At 40.5% G+C, this 7,500-nt stretch overlaps 1 pseudogene; it reads right to left on the bottom strand.

Moving 5' to 3' along the window:
• Window positions 1-6,957, bottom strand: part of LOC138001125 (adenosine receptor A1-like) — a 7,492-nt pseudogene extending 535 nt beyond the window's left edge.
• Between the last annotated feature and the right edge of the window lie 543 nt (window positions 6,958-7,500).

Genomic DNA, 7,500 nt, shown 5'->3' on the forward strand with positions numbered 1-7,500 from the left:
GCAGCACGATTTTTTTGCTCTTTTAAGACCAATGGTATTCTTGTTTTGTGGCAATCTAGTTCAGTGACCACCGCGTCGCAGATCTTAAAGTCCCTACTGTCCCTTACACAAGCGGCCAGAGTATACTAGGGCCAGGCTCTTGCGGGAACAAAGAGAACCTGGGAGTGAGGTTGGGCAGTGGCGCATAAAATACTTGTGACTCTTGAAGCTTTTTTTCACGAACACCTTGTTGCACGACACTGACAGATGCTAGAAGCCATTGCGGGTTTTTTCTTTGGTTATTTAACCATCATAACCAACGCGCTCTCAGGCATAACTGTTAAATATCTGCGGCAATTCTATATCCGCGGGCTATACGTGTTAGTAAAAGTTTCTTATTTAAAACTTGACATTTGTTGATTTTAAGTTCAAGGTATGCAGATAACGAGAAAGTAATGTACTAAATTTAAAAATACGTGTACAGAGCCGTTTTGTTTCTCTCCTCATTGTTTGGTGGAGTTCTTGTTGAAGTTCAGGTCCTTATTAGCTACCTCACAGAGGTTCGCCAAGAAATCCTTACCGACACTTTCTATTTCTAGGGGGCTTTGGTTGTTTGTTTTGAGCGAACTCTGATGACCAATGACGTTTGATTGACTTGGAACAATGCGTAGACGTCTTCCACAGATTCGACACAAGGTCCGTCGAAACTCAGGGAACCTAAAGCTGTATATAATCAAATTCATGAAGGAATTACTATACTGGAGAAGTTTGATGGCGCGTACCAAATTCAACAAATTCAATTCTAATTTTTGTCTACACGGAACGCAAAAGAACACCGCGATGTTGAGGAAGTGAAAGGGAAGCCAAGTAACGAAAAACACACCGGTCACAATCGCCAGAGTTAGAACAAGTTTTTGTTCATGTTCAGCTGATATACGACTGTATCTTCGGTGTCGGCCAATAAGCTCGTTTTGACGAGCCCGCATTTTGTACCAGACAGCGATGTACGCAGCAAGCATCACAACGAGGACTGACGACAGCGCGAACATGATAGTGTAGAAATAGACCTCAAAGTCGACGATTTTTTGTGCGCTTAAAATTCGCAGTAAAACCTGCACTGAAGATAGAAGCCAGCAGGTAACAACGGCTGCAAAGTAAGGCTGTTTTCCAGTGACACGGTGTCTGTGAGGCCAAAATACTGAAAACATTTGCTCCAGGCCAACGAACGACAGGCTAAAGAGTGACGCAAAACCAGCCAGGAGGTCAATAGCCATATAACTGGATTTAAATGTCGGGTTTTCAGCCAACGTACACCAAGGCCACAGGAACACCATGTACATTGGAACAGTAACCGCGCCCACAAGCAGGTCTGCGAAGGCCAAGTTAATAAGGAGTATGCTTGTGCGCATGCGCCTAAGTCTTGAACTTTTGAGGAACACGGCGATGGAAAGAGAATTACCAACGATGATGAGCAAAGATAGGCAGCTATACAGAACACATCACGTGACTCGCTCTCAGGTCACAGCAAACATGGTTGTTCCACGGACTCAACCTGCCAAAATGTTTTTTTTTTTCAAGTTGAGGGATTACTGTGATATTTCGTGCATCCTCTATCTCCAGTAATCCTTCTTTACCCCTGATTGAGACCAAGCTGATCTAGATTTTGGGAAAAGACCAACGTTGTCAGTTAAACGTTGCACTTTTTAAAAACCGTTCATTGAGAGAAAAAAAATTATGTACGGCAAGACGCAAAGTTTTTAACTGTAAATCAATTGCACTATATCAAAGCTGCCGAGAAATTTACTGGCCCTTTAATACGAAAAGAAACACTTCTATAAAGATCCTGTTTTGCTGTAAATTTATGACAGTGAAATTTATAAACTGACATCTTCTTAGATAATGAAGACATGACTTGACATTTGTTAGCCAGCTGACACTCACACGGACCACTCTTCTAATAGTTTTGTACGTAGATAGATACTTTACTCCGTAATATACGTGAACTAAGTAATCCAGTAATAAACAGAAGCTACCATTAAAATATAAAATAACAGAAAATATTTATCTTCAACAATATACAGGACGATAATGCCATGCAATAAGACTGTTATTAGTGGATCATAAAAGTGGTGCGTGTTGAAGTCGTATTTCGGATAATTAGACAATCCTGTAGATTGTGAACCTTATCTTTTAAGTTACCAATAACAAAAATAGGATTTAAATTAATTCAAGCTTCATTTAGGCTTCTACAGCAGCTAAGCTGAGATTGGGAAAAATGATCATTGCCTCTCCTCGAGGAAAACGTTAAAGATTTTAATAAATTGTGATTCAAATTCACCTTTTAAACCGGCGAAATCAAACTCATAGTTCACCACACGAAGGTCTGATTTCTCTTCTATCTCCAAAGACAATTTTTTGGTTCCACGTAGTTCATGAGACGGAATAAGTCAATGATATGGGATCTGAAATTTATCGCTCCTATCCGAAGTAAAAAAAGTAGAACTATTTGCCGTAAGAATGTAGTACACATCAATGAACATGAGTGTTTGTGCCAGTTACTTGTTGCCTTTTCAACCGGTCTCCAGTTTATGATGGTGTCGGAAAATGCACATCGGAGTCGCCACGTTCGTCCATATATAGAATGTTGGCAGGTTTTAAGTGAAAGAAATCGTCGCCTTAGCTAGTGGCAAAGTCGAGGAAGCCAGTGCAGCCTTTTTGTAAGTTTGGTCACGGTCTTATTACTGGGTTGCTAAACCCAGTCGGAAAATGGGTAGATTTCCGTTTTAGTATTTTTTTCCGTGTCGGTAAAAGTCTTGCCTGTCAATCCCCTGCTAAGTGGTGTCTTTGTGCATAGAGTCTTCTGTGCGTATTTTGTTAGGTTTGAGGGGGCTGGGGTAATGCGTAGCTTGCTCTGCACAATTAACCTGTAATGGCGTCGGAAGTCATTGTAACGCGAATGGCGTTTTAGTACATCTTTAAAGAAAATATACCCATATGGAGCTCAAGAATGGAACGTCAAGACAGGCGGTGAAACATAAAGATCTGGAATCTTAAAAGCGACGAGTAATGGACTTCGACAGCGTGAATCTTTCGCCCGTCGAGCCGAAATCAAAATGAGCTGTACTTTTAATATTTCGCCAAGGTGGTGTTACGTACAACACTGAAACCAAATGGAAATTTCTCTGGTGTCTTACGGGTGCAAAAAAGGCAGAGAAGGAATCGAACACCACAAGTAGATCTGTGATCTCTGCTGTGTCTCACAGTGTTTACTGAAGTCGCATCTATTTAAAGTTTGCCTGTTTGTCTGGCATGTAACATTCATTTTGTACTCAACTCTGCAAAGGTTAAAAAAAATTGTAAATGTGACAGGGAAAAATTATTTGAATGAAAGCTTGTTGTCTCTTTTGTGCTTTATTATTTACCGTCAAGTTTTTTTCGAAAAGGGTTGAATGTGAACTGTCAGAAATTTATTTAATTGCATATGCTTTGTGATTGTGTGTTTCGCTTGCACGCACGCAACTGAAATAGGAAGGGTTTCTTGCTTCTTATAGCAAATATGTTGCTTGTTTAAATAAATGTTTCGGTGGAAAATATTTCTGTGAAATTTCCAGCTTTTGTAAATTTATCATGTTGTGTAATTTTCGAGCTTAGCAAATTTGCATACATGTGTGGAAATGTGATACGGGGAGAATTTTTGTGGTAACGCATAAGTCACGAAAATAAACAGGTCTGTTGGAAGCGTGCTTGAGTTTCAACAAAATGACCCCCAAAATCGGCAAAAGATTATGACGCTGATGAATAATAAAGTAGCTGCTATTACCAAAACGATGGAATTACCTGGTGATAAATAACCTTGTCTTGGAGAGTAAATTTTTGATTTTCCAGAAACAATGGTCAACCTCTGAGAGTTGGGCGATTGTGATCTTTGTGTTGAATTCGCACATTTCTTGTCAAAATTTATAACAATCGAAAGAAAAAGAAAACTAACAAAAACAAAAACCCGGTAGCTTGGCATCATTTGACACAGTTGCCTCACTGTTTCGCGAGTAAACATGCCGCGGTAAAATAACGCGGTAACTTGATCAGAGCACCCGCTGAATTCGATGTGCGATTTACTCGGTGCAGCCAAACTTGTACAATTACAACAAAACAACTAAAATCTCCCAAACTGTTTTTCGCTGATGGTAACTTTTTATATTCGTGGTTCAAAATTAATGTTGTTTTCATGTCGTAGATTTTGTTACCGATGGCAAAATATTTTATTTTCGATCGACCGTCCTGAAACTTACTTCTGCTCTTCTTAAAAATTGTGTATCCATATTTATTTACTTTTACATCAATATTTGTTTTGCATAAAGCAAGCTAACAAAATCTGTATCTTGCTTGGTTCGCAGTTGATAGCATTAAAATAGAATTTTCGGTCCTATGCTTCTGTTACTGAGTGGTATATTTCTTACTAACCCCGCCGAACAGGGATAAAACTTCAGCTTTCAACTTCAGCTTTCAACTTTTGTTTACAAAGCTGTCAGATGCTGTCAGTGCACGCTTACACTTGTGGTGGAAAGAAGTTGCATGATCAACATGTCAGCCCAGAAGTCAATGTTTCTCGATTCCCTTTTATTTTCTTCAATCTCTCTGGGTTCAGTACTTTGCTAGTAACCACATGTCTTCTCAAGGGGCTATTTATCTAAGACTTCTACCATGGCGCTACAATGATAGACAATACCAAAACAATATCGTGTACCGTTAGACCTACATATTACGCAAAGACAACTGTCAACATGTCATCCCAGAAGACAATGTTTTTCACTTCCCATTTATTTTCTTCAATCTTTCTGGGCTCAGTACTTTGCTAGTAACCACATGTCTTCTCAGGCTATTTACCCAAGACTTCTACCATGGCACTACAATGATAGACAATTCCAAAATAATATCGTGCACTGTTAGAGCTACATATTACGCAAGGACAACTTGAATATCCTGGAAGACAACACACAGCTTACTTGACATTATGGAATAAATCGCTGTGTTACTTCACTACCACACGTAAACAATGCGTGTCAATTTTTTTTAAAGAGGACAGGAATTTCTTCTTTCTGACAAATGATTAATTAAAAGGCCGGTAGCCAGGTTTTTAACCTCAAAAAAGGATCTGTTTCGTCGTACGAACGTGTGAGGACCTGTGAGCCAAAGGGCCTCTGCTGGTATGGCTTCTGGTATGACTTCTGGTATGACTTCTGGGTGACCCTCCCCTCCCCCCCCCCCCCCCAACTGGAAAAAAATTGCGTGGAACGCTGCACGTACCACAGGCAACCCAGTGTACCCTCACGGAGGGTCTAGTTTATGATCTACGCTGGGTCGTACGTAGACATGAAAATTGATCATGCTGCTTCCTACATAGACTTGCCACAAGTCGACCTCACGATAACCCCAGAAGAAAATGTTTCGGCGAGCGAATCGTGATTTTTCGTACGCGAAGTGAATGAGCTAGCGACGAAGTCGCGAGAGGTCGACTTGTCTCGCTTGCAAAGTTTTCATTTGCGTCTCGCGCCAAAAAGGAAATGACGTCATTCGCAAGCCCTGAACTTGATGGCGCAATCCAACGAAAACAGTCGAACATGTTTGTTTCTACGAAATCGAAAGAGGAAATTTGTTAACTTTGTGCTAAAGGTATCAGAAACAAAGATGAAATAAAACGAAAGCTTTTTTTTCAATCTCGAGTCGCCGCTTGGAAAGGAGATCTCCAATGGTATTTTCTGGACCAACACTTGTGCCGTGATTTGTGCTGATAGAAACGAAAGACTAATATATTCGAAAGATTAGCAAGTAAGGGAAAGCTTCGAATCGTCAAGAAAGTCAATTGATTTCACTCATGAAAGATCAGGTACGCTTCAGGTGTAGGAGACGTACTAGACCGGGATTAAAAGATACATCTTTATAGTGAAACTTAAGCTTACCATTTAGCGATGCAATGACTCTCGTCGATGAATACACATGCATTTTAAAATTTTTTGTTCCATTCGGCGAAAAATGTGTTGATAGTCGTTGAGAATCGCCTCGGCCCTTCCAGACACCCGTTTATACTTAAGATTTTAAATGTGTTGTCTCCTAAATAGCGACCGGCTAGAGACCAAATCTTTCGTGAGTGAAATCAGTGGAAGAATTACGAAGACGATAGCATTGCCACCCGCTCCAAGTAAACGACCAAAAGCGTACGGGACTAGTTCAAAGGTCAGACTTTTCCCAGCTCCGGTTGGAGAAGACACAAACAGATCTATGCAAGACAGATATTCTTCAATTATTTTCCTCTGATGGTCGCTTAATTTGGAACATCCGGTGGCCTTAGTAGCATGTTTGAAAATCACGCTTCACTGCGTGTGGCAGATTTTGATTGACAACTCTATCCCCTGGGGTCCACGAGGACTACTCTGATTGGCCTAGCTCAGCGACTCGTTTTTGGGTCGCTAAATTGGCGCCAATCAAGTATGAAAAGTCCTTCGTTCCGCGCGTATCTAGACGAAGGACTTTTCGAAAGTCTACTTCCTACACTGTGATAATCTTTCGCATAGGAAATTACTTCTTGATAAATAACCTCTTTACTACAAAGCATGAAAGTGAGAATGGTCGTTGCACTTATCATGACCATTTAACCCTCTAATTCCCAACAGCCACAAATAGATTTTACTCTGTCTAACGCCAGACAATTTTACTTGCCAATCTGGGCCCCATCGGGGCTTAAAGGGACAGGCATTGTTTCTTATGGACACCTGAAAAATGTGTCTTATAAGAGACAATAAAATTGCTTGAACTGTCCACACAAATGCGACGATCACTTCTCACTTTCATCTATTACCCACACTTCAAATATACATTTATTTCATTCATCGAATCATTCACGGGCACACCCTAACCCAACAAATTGACCTACTTCCATCACCCAGTTGGTAGAACGTTTTCACCTGACATCACAGCAGCCATGTTGGTGCAAAGAACAATAGAGAAAAACGTCTTTTGGGAATTTGACTCTATTATAATGCAAAACATGAGCCATAATTTTCTATTATTATACATCAGACTGTCATCAGCTCGATTTTGATTAGCTATAAGCACGCAGCTAATTCTTGCTTGCTCTGTTTCTCTTACGTCCTACCTACAGACAATAGATTTTATATATGTAAAATTGACGTCATACTTACAGACAACAGTTTTCTGCATGCAGAAGTGACGTCACCTAATACACTAACCATGCAGTTTGATCAGGTTTGTCATGGTGGAGCTCAGCTCGCGAATATGCATAATAAAACAATAAATGGATCGGTTTTCGCATGGCCTCAGTTTGTGTTATCCGCCTCAACCTTCGGCTTCGGCAGACGACACAAACTTTGGCCTTGATAATTATTATCGCTATCATGCTCAACCTCAACATGGCCGTGTCATCACGTGATTGAAAACCATCTATAAGAGAGCATTGCTCAAAATTGTCCAGTAAGTACAGTGCGGGCGCGACAATCACTTCTCACT

This window comes from Montipora foliosa, chromosome 4 (genome assembly GCF_036669935.1).
Source record: "Montipora foliosa isolate CH-2021 chromosome 4, ASM3666993v2, whole genome shotgun sequence".
Taxonomy (NCBI): Eukaryota; Metazoa; Cnidaria; class Anthozoa; order Scleractinia; family Acroporidae; genus Montipora; species Montipora foliosa.